Below are 19,237 nucleotides of genomic sequence, written 5' to 3' on the forward strand. Positions count from 1 at the left end.
TATTAGTGTGTGCAGAGAAGCAAAGAATCTCAATCTGTTGACAGAAGTTAGGGAAGTCTTTAGGCTTCCTCACTAAACAGTGGTTTATTTTTCTCTCCTAGGAGAGCCATATTATAATAAAGTACTACGTAGGAAAGCTTCTAAGTTAGGAATTCAACAAAACCATTATGACAAACAACAAAACAGAACAGGATTTTAAGTTACAACCACAAAGCTCAGGTTTTTAACCAATAACAAAATGAACATACTCTGCAGCAGCCAGGAGGAGAAATTAATAAATATTTACATCATGTAGCAGTAGTTTTGCTCTGCTAGAGCTCTTGGACAGGAAAAGCTTGTTTCTTTTTTTCCCAGCCAACTATTGAGACATATTTGCCCAGCAGGACTTGGGTATTGGCCAAGTCTTTTTAAGAAAGTCATTGTCTCACAGGCCTTTTGACCAGCTCTTTTTACAGACTTGCAGGTAGGTGTCTGTGCCTGCACAGGCATCTTCTACTCTTAACATACAGATTTGTGATCAGTGTTCCCTCCACTAGCAAGTCAACTTATAACACCTTGATTCTTAAATCCTCTGCCCAATTTATGATGGGATAGTTAAGAACACCTGTATGGAACAGCTGTTGTTTCACAGATTTTTCCTTTGCACATGGACAAAGCACAGCATCACAGTTAAAACAGAAACCTCGCAAATAAAGTACATACATGTTCCCCAAGAGAAATAAACTGCCTATGAGCCTGAGCTCAGTGATAATCAGAGGGGACAAACATACTTCAATCAACATTTGTTAGCAGACTTCAATCAAAAGTTATCCTCAGGCATAAGATGGAAATCTTACATTTTTCCGTATTATGAATAATTTTACACATACAAAAATGTACATACATATATATATGTAAAAAATCATACATATCCTTTATTATGTCTGTCAAACCTTAAGGCTCAGGAATCATGTTGTTGGTAGCAGTTTGTGGCTTCTCTGAAATTACTTAGCCACTTTAGGGAGTCCTCTGACAAAAAAAATATTCTCTTTCCAATTATTCGACTAATTTAGAACAAAAGAATTTACATTTCAAATCCCTTTAAACAATTAACTCTAAGTTATGTATCATCCATAAACTGGATTTCCATATAAAATAATCTCAATTAAAAGTAATCTTTTATGTAACTATAATACAATCACTGGATCACATTCCCATTTATGTTAAAGCTCCTTTCCACAGCTTCTGACAAAATTAAGTTAACTTCATCCCCTTAGGATCCTTTTTATATTACAAAAAAAACCCAAACAAACAAAACAAAGAAACCCCACATAATAGTAAACTGTACTTATCTTCCTTTTAAAATGCAATGAGTTCAAATTGAGTTATGCACTTGCTTCTCCCCTCCCAAATCAGGAAATTTTTCAGATACTTGAGATACCAGAAGCTGCCATACAGAATTTCAAAAGAAGTGGCAATGCCATTAAAAAAACTAAAAATAATGCAGTAATACAGGCATCATCCAGCACCAATATTGATACTAAATTATCCAAAATCCTAACTGGGATCATGACAGCAAACTGTCAGGATTGCTCACTTGAAAAGTCTGAGACACTGAGGTGGATTCAAATCTGAGCCCAACAACTTCATGTAACTTCCATCTAATGCTGAGCACTTGCCACATCTATTTATTCCCTTTATTTAAAGCTTTCTGTGTTATTTCTGAATTTGATGCAAGGTTTGAACCCTCAACTTTAATAAGAACCCCAAGAGTGCTGCACTTTTAACCCTTGGAGAACCACAGCAGCCATTTCCCTCCCAGACCCTGCACATCACTTCCCACTGATATGAGTTACTTTAAATTTCTCCTCCCATGGTCCAGGTGTGCAAAGGTTTCTAATTTGGGATAGCTCCAAACACAAGGCAAACACTCCTCCCACTGGAACAGATCAGGTCGTGTCAGTGTTCAGCTCTGGAGATGCTGTGACCAAAAGCTCTGTAGAGATTCCAAATAGGAGCTCTGTGTTCATTCTGTTACCCCACTATTTTTAGACACAGGACGCCTCTAATTAAAATTAACAGAGGCCAGCAGAAAATTATATTCACTGGAAAACAGCAGTAGCTCACTTAAGTTTCTCTTTGAAAAATTACTCTTATTTAGTGTAAAACTGAAAGGGCAAAGATGTATATCTTCTCATGAAGTCAGATGCCTGCAGAGCCAAAACCTTCAGCAGAAAATTTTATTGAATGAAGACAATTTGAGTATATGAAGTGTCTGAATAGACCAATGCCTTCTATATCACTGAGCATTTATAGATTTATCCACTGTTTTTATGGAAACTAATAAGGCATTTCCTTGGTGAACATTTTCCTGTCTTTAGAGTTTTTAAAAAGAATCCCTGAGGGACATCAAGAAACAGGCACATATCTCTTCAAATCACTAGGAAACTTTACTTTTTTTTATTAAACACTGCTTGCCATGACAAACAACATGACTAAAAATAGAATAAAGCAAACAAAACGTTACAAATAGAAGCTTTAAATACAATCACTATAAACTAGAAGTATTATTGAGTCCTGAGTGCAAACCTGGAAACCATAATCTGCAGGAATTAAGAAAATTTGAAGAAAAAAAACAAAGAAAAGTTGCAGTTGCTTTTCTAGAAGGGTCCAGGAAAAGTGTAGGGATTCCATCTTGGCTTCTACTGAAAAAAACAGCACCAAAAAAGCAATTTTTACCATAATTCAAAGACAGGGGAGAGGCAGGAGGGGAGAAATTAAACTCGGTGAATAAGATTTTACTGAAAGAATAATTTTTTACTTAAAATAGTCACTGACTTTACAGTAGCAGAGCCACCAATTTCACTGCCAGCCTAGGGCTGCATCTCCTGCTGAAGCCAACTGGCCCCACACCGAAGGCTCTGTCAGATGGCACAAATGTAACAGGGAAGGTCACAGAGTAACTTACTGGAATTTCGTTCCACTCTGCACAGTGAACACTGGAGATGAGCATTATTTTTAATGGTGCTAATTCTTCACTGTGGAAAGCTCCTTTGGACTTAAATAGAGGCTTTTTGCTTAATTAGAAAGAGCAGAACTGGACCTCACCTGACAGGATTAATGAACCTTTGCAGCCTCAAAAGCAACATGGACTATAGTGACCCCCTCCCACAGACCCCTTCCCACAGCCTTCACTCCTGATCTCCCACCTGGGCAAATTCCCCTTACAGGAATCAAAATTACCTGTACAGGGAAGCCCACTCACTTTTGAGCTCCAGTTTGGTTAGCACCACACAAAAATAGTGCCAATCTCCACTTTTCGTCTTAAAAAGTAGCAAATATGAGGAAGAGGATTTTAATTTTTTTTTTCTAAATGCTAACTGGTACAAATCCCAAATGTTCTAATCCTTTCCATTGACATTCTAGCCGCATTAAATTTAGCTGAGACTTTGGAACTATTTTTGGAAGCTTTTAACATCCAAAGGGACTATTCAGTTTTATTCCTCTAAAGCAGGACTGGTCAGCTCAAGCAGTCCAAGACATGCACATCACACTGAAGGTTCAGCTGTACCTCCCACGCCAGGGATGTATCCCGAGGCCACAAAGGGATTTATCTGGCATCACCTTGCTGAGTATCTGCATCTCCAGCCCTGGAGAAAACAATCAAGGAGGCACTGGTGAACCCAACCAAGCCAAAATTCCAGTCCCATTGCACAATAGGAAGGTCATACTTTGGAGCAGCCAGTGCCAGGTATGAAGATTCCCTGTGCTGTTCTTAAGGTCAAGAAGCTGAGCTTCGATCAATCGGGCACTACAGTTACCACGGCAACATTAAGGTACTCAAAGAACAAAAAAAAAAACCCCCTCCCCAAACACAAAGAAACCAGAACAAGCCTCCTGATTACCTTCACTTGGCCTCTATGCTAATCTATTTAAAGCAAACCCGTTTTATAAGGGGCACACAGCATTAGAGCATCACTGGCCTTCAGCCAGAGCTGTCACCTCACACAGGGGTCAGTGGAACACTCGTTTAGCAGCCCTCCAGCATGTAAACTGAAATTCAGGACTGTGCCCCAAATCTTACCCAGAACTACCTGCAATAGGAGTCATTCACAGAGCTTAACTCCTAGAAGATACTTGGGACACAATGATGACTTGGAACAAAATTTCAAAGTTTCCTCCTCTAAAAGGATTTCCTGCTGGCACAATCAAGTAATTTATAAATTAAAAAAAAATTAAGGACACCGATGCAATGACAAACATTTTCAACACAAACAACGACAAACCAAGCTACTGGATCTGAACACAAACTACAATACTTGGAAAGGGACAGACAAACTAGATCACACAGCTGACACAGCTTCTTGGGAGTTTAAGGAGAATAGGACATATCCTGCTGTTAAAGGTACCAATGATTAGTTAGCAGAGATGACCATCTACAGAAAATCTTCTTCTGTCCTTGTTTACTGAGATGTCTTTGCAGTTTTCTGGGTTGTTTTATATTCTCACAGCATTCAGACTTCCATCTGTTCAGGGATGATGTGCAACCATATCATTTAGTTTCACTGAAAGAATAAATGCAGCAGTTTCTTTACACTAATCATGTATTTTCATAGAGAAGGAGTTTTCCTTTTCTACAGAACAGTCATTCTAACTAGCTAAACAAAGACCAAACCATTTCCAAGGGCAAAACTTGAAAGCCTAAGACAGAAGCTGGTGTAAAGTATAACCCCTGATTAAACTACAATTCTCATTTATATGATTTCTTTCAGCTGTATAAACTTATCATACATTTGATTTTAGGAAGCTTCACTAAACTCCAAATTCAAGAAGCAAAGGACCACAATATTTTAAGGACGTACAAAAGAATCTAGGAGAGGTGAGGAAAAGGACCCAAACCAGCAAGTTTGGAGAGCTACCTCTTATATAAGCATAAAATGATACTGGCTTGGGATCACTGAACCACAGAACGGTTTGGGTTGGAAGGGATATTAAAGACCATCTCGTTCCAACCCCCTGCCATGGGCAGGGACACCTTCCACTATCCCAGGTTGCTGCAAGTCCCATCCAAGCTGGCTTTGAACACTTCCAGGGATGGGGCAGCCACAGCTTCTCTGGGCAACCTGTGCCAGTGCCTCACCAGCTTCACAGTAAAGAACTTATTCATAATATTTCATTTAAACCAAAACCTTCCTTCACTTTAAAGCCATTCCCCCTCGGATACCGCAGCCAAGTTTAAAGCAGCCCGAGAAAAGCCTCTCTCTCAGGGCTCCCGGCGCAGCCCAACCCGGAGCTGCCCGAGCGCCCGGTCCGGGTCCGCATCGCTGCGACCCCGACCTGCTCCTAGCACTCCCGGCACGGCCGCAAACCTCCTTCCCACGCCCCCATCCCCTCCTCACGAGCTCCTCCGCATCCCACCGGGGGAGACACCGGCACCGACCTCTCCTGACGGGCGGCCGCGAGCTCGCCGCGCATCCCCCGCGCCCCGAGAGCTGCGGGTGGAAGGCGCCTCGAGGGCAGCGCGGCGCCGGGGCAGGACCGCGGGGCAGTTGCATAACCCAGGTCCGCGGGACAGCGCTGCGGCCCCGACGGGGAAGGAGCCCCTGGGGAGGCGGCCGTGCCCTTACCTGCGGCTCGCTCGCCTTTCCCTCACCCGCCCGGAGTCCGCCGCACTCCGCGCCCAACGCTCCCTCAGAGCGCCCCGCGCCCGCCCGCGCCGCGCCCGCCAAGGTGGAGGACGGGGCGGCCCAATCAGCAACGCCCCCGCCTAAACGGGCAGGAGGAGTCGCCAATGAGAACGCGAGAAGCCCGTTTGTCCCGCCTCCCACACCGCTGGCCACGCCCCCAGCTCCCACGGCGACGCGCCGGGAATCGGTGACGGGCGGGGGCCGTGAGGGGACGGGCGATGTACAGGGACAGCTGAGTGGGGACAGGTGATCCGGGCAGGGCATGTGTGGGGACAAGGGATGAACGAGGATATGTGACAGGTGAATGGGGACAGGGGACAGGTGAGCGGGACAGGGCAGTGAGGGGACACAGGTGAACCGGGGCAGGAGCTCATGACACCCCAGCACACAGGGAGCGGTAGGAACCAGGCAGTGTTTTGTGTTCTCGTAGCAAAGCTGCTCTCCCTCAAGGTTTCGGTGCCCCCGCCCTGAGGATAAGTGGGATTGGGTGAAGTCAGGTGGAATGGAGTAGGGAGATGCAGAGTAGGTTAGGGTAAGGTAAGGGAGAGATGAGGTCGGATAGGAGGGATCAGGTAGGGGACATACAGGATGGGATGGAATGGGAGTGAGAAAAGGTGGGATGGGATGGAATTTGAACAAGAACGATGGATGGGATAGGGTGGAGTAGGGGGGAGGTGGTGTGGGATGAGATGGGATGGAATGGAATGGGAGTGAGAAGGGGTGGTGGGATGGGATAACGTAGGGGAGAGGTGGGATGGGATGCAGACAGAGTAGGATGGATGGCCAAACAGTGCCAGGGCACCTCACCATGGTTTTAGTGACAACCCTTCAGGCCCCTCTCGTGCTGATGTTGTAGGGGTCCTAATTACTCTGGAGGATGGAGCTCCCAAGACCATTCCCACCTCTGACCAACAACACCTAAACTGTGCTTTGGAGCCAGCTCCATCTGGGATGGATCCAGTTCTTCAGGTTAACAGGTGAATCAGGGGTATCTCCTCACTATGGACAAGACCAGAAGGGACATTTATAGGGCTCTAAAGGAACATCACATTTACAATAGAAAAAGGCTGATGCTGGTCATGATTTTAAAAAGAAGAGAAAGCCCTCAGATGCCCCCAAGGCATGTTTTATTAAAGGAAGGGCTATTTTCTCTCTTCCAGCTGCACATCCGAGGCTGCTAAACGTCAGAGGCTAACACTGATTTTCTGTGGTCTCTTTGCTTTGGAATGTAATACAAAGGGATTTAATCAATAGGGTAATACAGAAACGTAAATAGGTTTCTGTAAAGATGGCTTTGAAAATCTATAGAATGAAATGAAGAACTAGATGACTCCCATGTAATTATTAAATACCCTATAAAAATCTATGTAAGGAATAACTCTCCATTAGTTAAAAATATATAAAAAGATGTGTGCCATTTATAGCAGCACTTTCCAATAATAACAGAAAATAAATGGTGTGAAGAACGAAATCAATAGCATATCCCACCTCATCTCTGCAGGCAGCAAAGAGCAATGCCCTGGAGATTGTTGTACTTGAAACAGAAGAGTTTCTTCCTGGTCCCTTAACTAAGGACTGACTTATGCCTTTATGCATATCTGGTTTAGACTTCTTTCAGGGTTTCTGCTTTGGTTCTACTTTTATTTTTAAATGGATAATAGGTAACTTATAATAGTAATTATTATTTTCATTGTATTGCCCTTGTGCCTAAAATATCAATCCCTGACCATGATCTTACTGCTTTAGGCATTACGCAGAAAAGAAAGCGAGCTATGGAACCAAAAATGTCACTATATAAACTAATCAGCTTTTAAATCAAATTATTTGCTTGTTGGTTTTTGTTTTGGGAATTAAACCTGGTAGGATATTTTCATTTGTCTCCATTTATGTGTGTTCCCTTTGCATGATGTGTTATTTTAACATTCTGAGTAGGAAGAGCATCCACTGGGCTTTTTCTGTCCTGCATTTTATGATATAAAATTTCCTTGTGCCTTTTTATCTCCATCCTCTTAACTGTGTCTTGTGTCTCAATTTTTATTAATTTTCATATTGGGAAGAATGTTTTCATTGGGATGAAGCTGCCCTAGCGTGTGTTTTCCTTGTGGTAAAATAGGAATCTCTACAGTTTTGAAAGCAAGCTAACCCATGCTCAAGAAAAATCAGGAAAGCCAAAGTCAGCACTTCAGGTTTATATGCATCCAGGCACTATTGCTAAGATGAAGGGGAAAAAAACCCTGAATTCCACTGTTTGCAGTAAAATGTCCTTCAAAGTAGATAATTATAAGAATGGCAACAATTGCAGGATTTTAACATCCCCTGTTACAAGCATTAAAGATTTCTATTAGGAAAGGTCACAAAATAATATATTATTTAGACATGGAAAAATGGTGTTGCCAAAATAACAGGATAAGAGCAATTGAGAGAAGGTCCTTTGTGGAATCCCACCCTTTACCCTAGAGCTGTTCAGGCCGTGCACCCTGTGCCTCCTAAAGGCTGTGGCCATCTTCCCACAACCCAAGCAGTGGTAGAGTGCCAAAACCTGAAGGAAGCTGTAATTCTGGAAAGGATACCAAAGGAGGTGATAAAACAGCTGCTACTTGCAGGATCCACAAGCAGTGCTGTGAGCTCATCCCACAGAACTGAGTGGGAGTTTGTTACTGATATCCCAGAGCACAGGCTTAGCCAGTCTCCTTCAAATCCTGAGCTGCTCATTATCTTCAGTCTGCACCTGCTTCCCATCTCCAGATTTAATCTGTAAGCAAAAGTGGCCTCTCAAGTGTGCTGAAGCAGCCACAGGGAATTTCAACACAACTGAAGCACTGTAACCAAAAGATTTTGCCCCCCCACCATGTTACCCTGGTTTCTGATCATCAAAATACAAACCCAGGCTAAGTCCTGCAGCCTCTGCAGATGTTTTGGTGACAAATTTTCCCTTTTTCAGAAGAAACAAGTAAGTAATGCCTGAAAATCTGTGGATGCTGAAGAAGTCAGTACTTCATCTTTTACATTTCTGCTCACTGGGATAATCCCAAATTCCTTGGCCAGATACGGATTATGATTTCTTGCAAATGGCTGAGTCTGGAGATTAGAGTGGATAAAGCAAGTAAAATTAATGTTGACTCTATCAGCATTATAATCTTGATTGTTTCTGTTACTCTTTTAAAATATAAAAAACACAGTTGGATCCATCTAGCTATGTCTTTTGTCTCCAGCAGCCAAGACTGGATGCTTGGTAAATCAGTGTAAAAATAGGCTCTGTATTTTCCCATTTACCTTATAATTTTCCAGCAACTAGGGAGGCAGAGATTTCTGGAACTCATGGTTAAATCCAAGTTTCTCCACTTAGTAGCTACCAGTGGTCCTGTTCTCTAGGAGTTTTTCTTATCTCTTTTTGAGCCCATTTGTGGTTTTGCTTTCCACAATGTGCTGTGACAGGATATTTCTTCACTATGTGTAAAAACAACTTCAAGTCTTATCCCTGCTTAGGTGTTCCCTTGTTACAGAGGCAGTAAATTTATTGTTTATACCTTCTCACCATCATTACAGGACAAGGGGGAATGACCTTAAACTGAGAGAAGGCAGGTTTAGATTAGATATTAGGAAGAAGTTCTTCCCAATGAGGGTGGTGAGGCCCTGGCACAGGCTGCCCAGAGAAGCTCTGGATACTCCATCCCTGGAAGTGTTCAAGGACAGGTTGGAGCAACTTGGTCTAGTGGAAGGTGTCCTTGCCCATGGCAAGGTTTGGAATTATATGATCTTTTATATTCCTTCCAACCCAAACTATTCTGTGATCGTTTTCTAGCCTTTAACTGGATTTCCCTTTAGCTATCTCTCTTTCAGTGTCATGTGGTTTTCTCTGTTTTCAGTGGGAGACTTTATCACCATCCTCTCTAGCCTTTCTAATTTTACAAGAAAACACTACTTTGAAACTTTGATTCTGCTAAAATGGCTGTTGAATTTTGCCGGATCTGGAATAGACAAGAGCTGTCTGGCCAAGGGACTTTGACTAACTCTGAGCATTGGGGCTAAAGAGTCCAATGACTCTGGGGGTCCCCTCATCATCTAAGCGGGGAGCTACTGATTCTTAACATTCAGTTCCTTTTTTTGACCACTTCCTAGTCCCACGCTGATGTTTCCAGAGGGCTTTCCACTTCAGTCTCCAGATCTTCTGCAGTGCTGGAACCAGTGTCTGTGTGCGTGTGGTTGGGTTTATTTTTTCCCCTCTGCATTGCTTTGCACTTACCACTGCTGAACTTCATCTGCCAGTTCATCACCCAGTCACTCAGGGCAGTGAGACAACCTTGCCTCGACACCTCTCCAGTGTCTGTGTGTGCACAGCAACTGCAGAGCAGCTTAGCTGATACATATTGCAGAGAAAAGCAAAAAGGTGCAAAGCAGACACTCTTTTTGCTTTTTATCTACAGAGCAGTTTATATAGATCTGGGTACAGGAATAATAATTGCACAAATAAAAAATTCCTGCAAGAAAGGAGACTATCCTTCACCTTCTGTAAAATGCCAGTGCCTGTAGTGCCCTTGCACACGTTACTCCACGAGCAGGTTGATCATGGGCCAGAGCTGTTTTCTTTGGGAGCTTGGAGATGCAGGGAAGCACATGCTCCAGCTGGGATGTCTGTTCTCTCCAAATCTGGTCTGTGGGGATCAGGCAAGTGTGAAGAAGAACCTAGAGAGGGCTTCCAGCATCTAAAAGGACTACAAGAGAGCTGGAGAGGAGCTTTTATCAAGGGCATGGAGTGGTAGAACAAGAAAAAAGATGTTAAGCTGAAGGAAGGCAGGGTTAGAGTTAGTATTGGGAAGAAATTCTTCCCTCTGAGGGTGATGAGGGATTGGCACAGGTTGCCCAGAGAAGCTGTGGATGCCCCATCCCTGGAAGTGCTTAGCTTCGGGTTGGATGGGGCTTGGAACAATCTGGGATAGTGGAAGGTGTCCCTGCCCATGGGAGGGGATGGAATGGGATGATCCTGAAGGTCCCTTCCAACCCAAACCGTTCTGTGATTCTATAAGAACCTGTGGCACTGCTCTGGAACCCCTGAGCTCCCGCCTTTGCAGGGGGACACTCCCTGCATTTGGCTCTGTTGCTCCCTAAATCCCCTCTCTGGCACATCCCTGTTGTTTCTAAGCATCTTCAGGAGCAGACAGAGGTTAGACAAGGAGCTCATGTCTTTCAAGGCAATGAGAACAGGAACAAAGAATCTTTCCATTTTACATCTACTTCAGAGAGTGAGAGCTGTCAGAAAAAAATAAAGGGCTTTTTGATTTCACATTGCAAAAATTCCCTATCTAACATAAAGTCCCACAAAACAGAGCTTTACTATCTTGTAGCTAACCCTCAGCTTTAAAGACAACAAAAATGGCATGTCCCCATTTCTGTTGAAGGAATATTTTTAACCAAGAGATGTTTTTTCAGCCTAGATGCATGATAGATCAAGGGGAAAACCAGGTTTCATTGACTTTTAAAACAACCTCCATTTCAAGAAAGAAAAACACAAACCTTTTGTTCTGTAACAAACAACATTCTTACAGTACAAGTGCAGCTCTCTCAGATCTGAAATACTATGGCCAGATGCAAATTCTCACATTTGAATGAGGATGCTGAAATACAAGGTTTTAATTTTTTTCCTTGTTTCTTTAAAATTTTGTGTTTTCCTCCTGATGTCCTTTTCCAAGGGATCTTTTGTCAGCAGAGTCCTGGACTGTTTATTTCAGGTCAAAATGTTTCATTAAGGTCAAGGCCTGTACAAGCTACTGTGCAAATTCAAAGGCAGTCTTGGAGGTGTAGCCACAATTCAAGAGCATGACTGATGATGTCAGCCCAAATTCCTCAAGAATAAACTGTGGTTTGCTGCCATGTGTTAACAAGTAGAAGCACTTGGTTTCTAGGATTTGCCCAGTCAAAATACAGGAAGCTGAGACATCTGGCTTGTCAAAATGGTCACAAGGTTATAGAGGCCATGACAAAGATGTCAGAAAATTCAGTCCAGGAAATGAGCACAGTTTAACCACAACATAAGTTCAGTCTCTAAACACACTGTCTTACCTTTCTGATGCACTGATTTCTATCTTTTTTCAGATTTTAATTCTCTGTGAAGGAAACTCCATGTATTTTAAGGAAGTGCTAAGCATCATGATGGTTTTTAGTAAGTAATTCTTACCATCTCTCCTGCTATTTCTTATATTTGTGATGAGAATTATTAGAAGTGACTTGCCCATTGTGACCCAAATGGAAATAAAAAAATGCAATGAGCCATAGCTATGTGACCTCAAGCCAAATGCTTCAAACTCATGTACCTAAATATAGACACCTAAATAAATGGCCTGGTTTTCAGAAGCACTGTGTGACTCTCAGAGTTGTAGGTGCTCTGAAAAATCAAGATGCTTATTTAGGTATCTAAATACAGACTGAGCTTATGAATAGATTATTTAATTTACTTCAGAATGTAAGCAACTAAGAAAACAAAGCTACCAGAAATTCTATTTTTATATGTTCTAATTAGAAGGCCACAGAATGTAATTCACTGCAAGACACAATTTACTCCTATAAGGCAAATAGTGTGGTAATTAATGTTTATTAATTGTTGAAAAGTAGAATTTAGGAGCCCTAGTTTTGAAGCAGTGCTAGACAGGTTTGATGGAGAGGTCCACTGTACAAGATTTCTTTGCCTTTTATTAATCTTTATCCTTAATTACGGAGATTGACACAGGAAGGCTTTCCAAAATATCATTTTAAGGAGCTTTGTTTATATTGAGAGATCGTTACAAAAATTCATATGTTTCAGTCTCTTAAGGTATGATCCATAATCTTTAGGCTTCTTGTGTTTCTTTTTCTTCTCTGAAATTTTCATTCATTATTCTGACACTTTTAAGTGACTACTGGAGGTATAATTGGAGTATCATGGGAAGCAGAGGGCTGTGTTATTAGTCAGCACATGACACCACATACACATTCAGTTAATAGAAAATAAGCAGCTCAAGAAGGTAAGTAACAATTGAGACTATATTTTTGAGCCTGAATTGTGCCTAAAAGTGAAAACTTAATTTTTCAACACTTCTACTAAGACACAGTTTGCTTACATACTTTATCTTTGTGTATGCTTGTATTTATATGATTGCTTTTATATATTTTAGCGCTGATTTTCTAGAGATCACATCAGTGACTGACAGTGGATGATGCCAGTGCCCCTGTCCTGGCAGCCCTGGTGCAAGGGGAATACTGGGGATGGCAAAATGGAAACGGTCTTGGTGACACTGATATTTTTGGGCAGTCCCAGCTTCCATGGCACTGAGTCACTGCAGCAGAGCAACCTCTAAGGAGCGTCCTCCTTCCACATCAGCCAGAGGGAAGGCTCTGCGCCTTCCTCCTGCTCTCCCAGCAGTGTGACAGAGCTCCAGAAAGGACAGCCAGTCCATTCAGGAGTTATCTCCTACTGAGGCACTGATCTGCCAGGCTTACCCCTGCAGTGTTGCACTCCAGCTTAAAGCTGTACAGGTATTTGGCAGCCTGGATATCTGAAAAACCTGAAGGAAAATGTAAGCTGAGTTTACAGCTGAGCTGGGAAAGGGAAAAAAGGACACTGATGAAGTCCCTAGGGAGGACAGAAACAGTAAATGGAAGATAAAAAGGAAAGATGAAGCAGGGCCTCTAGTCTGATTGTGTCCTTTACCTGCTCCAGTGCCACCTTGGGGAGCAGACTGCTGTGACATCCAGTGGCATGGCACATCCCCAGGCTGTGAGAGCTCAGAGCCCAGCAGGCAGGACAGCCCCAGCTCCCACCTTTGCCCAGCTTCCACCTTTGACCCCTGTACAAAGATGCCAACGCTGGAATGTTTCTGTGTGGATGGATAAATGCACCTTCCCAGGTGCAAGTGTGGCAACTCAGGGCAGATGTGATTACAACAAATCACTTGGATTTGTCCTGGCTTGAGGGTGTGTAGAGAGCTCATTTCCTACAGACCCACAGGCCTGAATGTGCAACCTCTGAACCAGGCTGCAAGGCCAGAGTCTGCTGGAAAAATTTAGGTATATCGAATAATACCCAAAGGACAGAATAAAACCATCTCCTGCTGATTCAGGCCTCTTTATTATTTTTAGGAACAACCAGATCATTGTGATGAAACTGGCTTTTAACAAAGGGGTGCTTGATTTCACTTCATGGTAAGTAAAACCAGTTGCCAGGTTTTCAGATAGTAAAACATTCTTTGGTTTATTTTCTCAGAAAAAGGAACTTCAAACCTCAGCTTTAATGCCTGAAAACGCCCTAGTAATTATCCTTTTTTATCTGCATATTATTCCAGTTCTATAAACAAGCTTAAAATAGTAAATTATAATACTAAGATTTGGGCAGAAGAGCATCAAAGGCAGTATCTCCAGCTGTAGTGAATTACTTAAAGAGCAGAACTCTTTGAGTATCTTGCACTGCTTATTCATTTTAACCTGGAAATCACATTCAGGAGGCCATGTCACAATAATGGAAATCACTTGATTTTCTTGTGGTGTCAAGTGAACAGAAGGACACACTTAATGCTTTTCTGAGCATTGATGGGCTTCAGAATAAAGGCCGGATAAAAGGCCAGTGCCGTGAAACTGCCTGTGGATCTGTGTCAGCAGTTACAAAAACCAACTTTTGTGTTTAATTGAAAAGAGTCAAGTCTGGCTACAATTGGGACCTTTGAGAGGAAGGTGTGACAGAGCCCCATCTTCAACTTGGATCCTGCTTTACCAGTGCAAGACCCCACAGCAAGAGTAGTTTGGACATGCAGTGCTGAGGGACCACATCCACAGAGCCTCTCTTGGCTCTTATTTGGGTCAGATCTTCACAGAAATCACTGGTAATTGCCTCTGAGCAAGGACCCTGGAAAAAAGGAATGCTAAGTCTTTTCATTCCCTAATGACACTTTGTGAGAACACGATCCTCCTTAGGTTTCGATTTCTTTGCCCAGCTGTGATTACATGATCGGAGTATTATGCACTCAGAAAAAGATGTTTTCTGCCTTTGTAGACTACCTAAAAGTTGCTTTTTGGAAGCAGAATGCCCATATAGAGAATTTAGGTCTTCAGACTCTCCTGGTTTGTTTTGCAGATTCCTGAAAGTAATAAGGTTGCCTTTTCCTCCTCCCTTCACCCCAGGAATGCACCCACTCCAGATCAAGAGCTTCTATTTTGGAAAAATGGGCAATTTTGTTGTCAGGACTATTCATATAGAAATGTCATTTCAGTGCTTGGTAAGACATTTCCATTTCCTGATCTGCAGTTCTACTTCATTCCAGGTAGGAATCTGCTCCTTTTTGTTTCTGTCCACTGCAAAAAGGCACAGCAAGCTCCAAAGGCCCATCCACTACTGGAGAGCTCTGATCTCTCTCAAATTTATCAGGAGCCATTTGCAATCACAGCCAGGGCTGTTACAGGGCTATTCCTGGGAGATGTAGGATCTCCTCTCCAGCACTGAAGTTTAGGTTTTTGTAACCAAAATCCATGTTAGGCCCTTCAGGCAAGGTATCCCACGTGAGCTCAGGCCCAATCATTTGCTCATTTGCCATCAGTACTTCATCACTTGCGTTTTTCAAAGCTGGGAAGATGATGTATGGACTCTAGAGCAGGTAAAGCCTAGTGCAGCTTAGGAAAGCTAGAGTATAGGTGTAGTTCCTACTCACAGACAGATGCTACTCAACTTTCTAGGTAATGCTCCTCCGTAGGGGTTGGTTTTATGAAAGGAAGATGTCTTTTCACTCAACAAGAAACTTGTCCATAGTCTTTAAATGCCAAGCTCTGCATTAAAGTATTTCTGAAGACTGGGTGGTACAGTTGTTTCATCATCTTAAAAGCTGTGAATTAAGTCATTTAAAATATTTCTCCTGAGTGTTTTGACTGTAACTCTACAAGTAGTGTAATTTACCAGTAGCACACATCAGGAAAACATGCAGCTCATCCAAAGCCTTCCAGACAGCCATTGCTATCAATAACCAGGCAGGAGTGCTCTGATGAGTGGGAGCAACACTTACAGCTTTTAAGCCATACAGACTTTGCAGCAGTGGGTAATTGTCATTATTACCCCTGTGTGAGGAAACAGGGATGAAGTGATTCACCCAAAGAGCACAGTGAGTCAATAGGGGAGCTGGGAATAGAGTGCAGAATTCCCTGCATTATCCATTGGAGACCTCAGATAATATCATTTTATAAATGCTCTATCTTTGTAAAGACTTCAGTGCTATAATTATCCTCCCAGGACTCTCATGGAAACAAGATATTTATAACTCCATTAAGCCTTTCCTGGTAATTTTATGATCAAAGTGAAAAACCCAAATAATGCTGTGCCAATCAGTCGCATGTCCAATGTCATCCAGAATGGCCACATGATGAAAGCCTCTCCTTGGCTGGTGCAATTAAGTGCTTTCTATCTTTTGAATGCCTTTCCTGTGTCCAATTCCCCTTCTACCACATGGCGGACAGGGAGTAATTTTTGCCGTGTGGTGAGCTGCACATTTAGAATGTACCAAATGACTGGGAAAGATGCTTGATGCCAACAAAGCCTCCTGGTTTGGGCTATAAATGCTTCCTAAAATCCTTCCATGTGTGCCAGGTTCACCTAAAATGAGCAAAGCCACTTCAGTATTTCCACTAACCTTTGTATGTCCTTAAAATTACAACACAGATGCCAAGACCAACTGTAAACAACAGGTTAGGGACTGAGGCTTTTGGACCCTGGTTCAGCAAAGCACTTAAGCCTGTGCTTAAATCAAAATCCATTCTTATTCCCCAGATCCATTTTAAGAGTTTGTTTAAGGCAAAACACATGCTTAAGTCAAGTTTTGCTTGGCACAGTGTTTAAGCCCAGCACAGAGCGAGGGCCTTAAAATTAATTTCTTTTTGAGGGGAAATCATTATTTTTAGCCCACCTCTCAATGGCCACAGCCCTATCTTTTAGTCCCCAGACAGCTATTTTGAGGAGGTGTACATGCTAAGCCTAAACTTCTGAGGTCTGTGACAATCAGTGGCACAGAAAAGAGAAAGACCACTTGCAATACTTGACTTGAGAGGGGCCTTCGGGGAGGCTCTTTAGAGGGAAGACGTGAAAGAAGTTGTGATTATTCTGGGAGGTGGCTGCTGATACTGTGGGTGATCTTGTCACTGCGCTGACTGGAGAAGATTCACTTGCAGGAGGGCAACAATTTTAGCTCAAAATGTTTACAGGAGTTTTATACTTCCACAGGAAATTCATGATTTCAGGGAAAATGTTTATGGTCTCTTCAAAAGTATCAAAAAAGATTTGGCTGGAATGTGTTAGTTTCATTGTTTTTTGGGGGTTTTTTCCCTGAAACCCTTCTTTGATATACAATTATTAAAGGAAAATTGATTTAACAGAGTTTTATTTCTCATTCCTCATAACGCTAGATTCCCTGTCTCATTGAGACAACTCCTACCATTGTTTCACTGACTTAGACACTGGAATTTTTCAAGCAGATCTGGCCTTTGCCATGTCTGGAGGAGGAACAATTACATTTTCTAAGATGTTTTTTGAGGGATGCTCCACTACTTTCCCTTTAACATCCAGACTTGATAGAGAAGGTAGAAATAAAAAAAGGTAGCTTGAAATACATTTTATTTCTCTGCGGTCTTAAAAATATTCTGCTTCTTACAGTCTTGGGGTAATGGCATGGATAAAACCTTTTTCTGACTCCTGCTATTGATATGTAGGACTGTTGCTGCCTGTTTTGAGCTTCCCATCCCCCCTCCCAAAGACATGTGCTCCGAGTTCTTTTGTTCCAAGCGCGGGCAAAGCCAAATGTAACTCAGACTCTTCAGCAGTGTCTGATTGGCCGCTCACCCCGGGTCCGCCCCCAGTCATCCCCTTGCCCCTTCTCCGAATAAAAAGATGGTCGAGGGGAGGCAAAGGCCCTCTCTCAGCTCAGCTACCTTCCTGTAAACATCTCTGGTCGTCTGTCTCATTTGAAGGCTTCTAACTGCAGGGAATTGAGCGAGCAGGGAGCTATATTTCTCCCTCTTTGCTTCTGCTGATGGTATTTGCTCTGCAGCTGATTCAGGTACCGATTTTAGAGCTACTAAAGTGCTAGATCGCCCGTGCTACCTCTCAAGGCTGCTCGAGGCTTTCTAAGGCATTGAAATACAAGCGCTAGCCGGTATAAAGCTGAAAAGATACCGTTTACATAGGACAGCTTTCTAACAGCAGGGAGAGTCAGGTAAGAGGACAGATCCCCCATGGAAATTTGGCACTGCTGTATTTAAAAGCAGCTTGTACAAGCACTTGAAGAGGAATAATTTAGATACTCTTAATCCACTCCTGCGCAGGGTATCACGATGACCTTTTAATGCCCATTTAACCCTGTCCCATGGGAAAGTCGTTCCCTCCTCCAGAAGTTTCTGGATTATTTCCAGGCAGAAGACCCCTTTTAGCTCTATCACTTAACCACCACATTGCTTTCCTAATCCATCTCCCTTGTTTTTTTCCACCTAGGAAAGTACAGTGAGTGCCTGGAGCTGTCATCCACCACAGGGCAGTGATGGAATCCCATAGCCAGGAACACTTGTCTTCAGGGGCTTTTTTGGTATCCCTCTGCCATGAACAGTATTTCTTTCCTGCCAAAAGCTTCCACTTCTAATGAAAATACATCCTGCCTTTCAAGACTAGTATTTTCATGGCTGATTCTCAACTGATTGGGAGTTGCTAAATCCAGTAGCCTCACAGAGGTGAGGCTGCTGCAGCTCCACACCCCTGGGTCCAGCAGACACATCCACAAATGTGTAAAATGTCTGTGCACTGATGGTTCCAGTGGCCAGCTCAGACAGAAACACTCAGCACTCAGAAAAACAGCACCAGTGGCCTCATCCTGCTCCCTGCTCTGGCAGATCAGGGTGAAGGTGTGTGAGTGCAAAATATTTTAAAAAATCATCATAGAATCATAGAATGGTTTGGGTTGGAAGGGACCTTAAAGATCACCCAGTTCCAATCCCCTGCCATGGGCAGAGAGACCTTCCACTAGACCAGGTTGCTCAAAGGCCTGTCCAGCTTGGCCTTACAAATATTATGGTCATTTCCAAATTTTAAAATCAAAATATACACTTCCAGGTACTACCACGCAGGAAATCCACGGGAGTGGCTTTCAGTTATGGAAGAGACGCTGGAACAGCAATTAAGATTGCAACTCTTGCACAGTTAACCATTATGGGCTAAATTAAAAGTTGGATGAATCATTTTCCAGCCATATAAATCACTGAAGTTGTTCTATCCATCATGAAGGTAAGCCAACCATGTAATGAATTACACAATGTGTTATTTTCCTATGCATGTTATTCCCATAGTTTGTACTGTTGTTGAAAGTCTATTTGTGTGATGGGTTTTTTTTGCAAATACTTTTAAAATGATGAATAATCTTTACTTCTAAGACTGAAAATACATGCCAGCTATTATTGTTTATGGAATCTGACAGCAGTTAAAGTGTTTGTATCTGAACTTATTTGACAGCTTCTTCAAACAGCTTTTACTAGGTATTTTTTATAGGATTAAATATTCTTACATTTGTGCAATTTGTTCTATAACA

The 19,237-nt window shown here is 42.6% G+C and overlaps 1 protein-coding gene and 1 long non-coding RNA gene across 3 annotated transcripts in view; one reads left to right on the forward strand and one right to left on the reverse strand.

Moving 5' to 3' along the window:
* The window catches only part of RCAN2 (regulator of calcineurin 2), an 84,964-nt gene extending 79,257 nt beyond the window's left edge, over window positions 1-5,707 (reverse strand). The window contains exon 1 of the mRNA XM_048297708.1: window positions 5,607-5,707. The gene's annotated coding sequence lies outside the window, so the exon portion shown is untranslated. The remainder of the gene's footprint in view (window positions 1-5,606) is intronic.
* A 118-nt stretch (window positions 5,708-5,825) lies between these two features.
* Window positions 5,826-18,940, forward strand: LOC125323153. 2 transcript variants are annotated; one of them, XR_007202401.1, is made up of 6 exons: window positions 5,826-5,912; window positions 6,523-6,643; window positions 11,757-11,823; window positions 13,776-13,838; window positions 14,764-14,950; window positions 18,154-18,940. It is a non-coding gene; the product is annotated as an uncharacterized LOC125323153 (long non-coding RNA). The 2 variants fall into 2 exon arrangements; XR_007202400.1 differs by having other exon boundaries at window positions 14,811-14,950.
* The last annotated feature ends 297 nt before the right edge of the window (window positions 18,941-19,237 follow it).

Source organism: Corvus hawaiiensis, chromosome 3 (assembly GCF_020740725.1).
Source record: "Corvus hawaiiensis isolate bCorHaw1 chromosome 3, bCorHaw1.pri.cur, whole genome shotgun sequence".
NCBI lineage: Eukaryota > Metazoa > Chordata > Aves > Passeriformes > Corvidae > Corvus > Corvus hawaiiensis.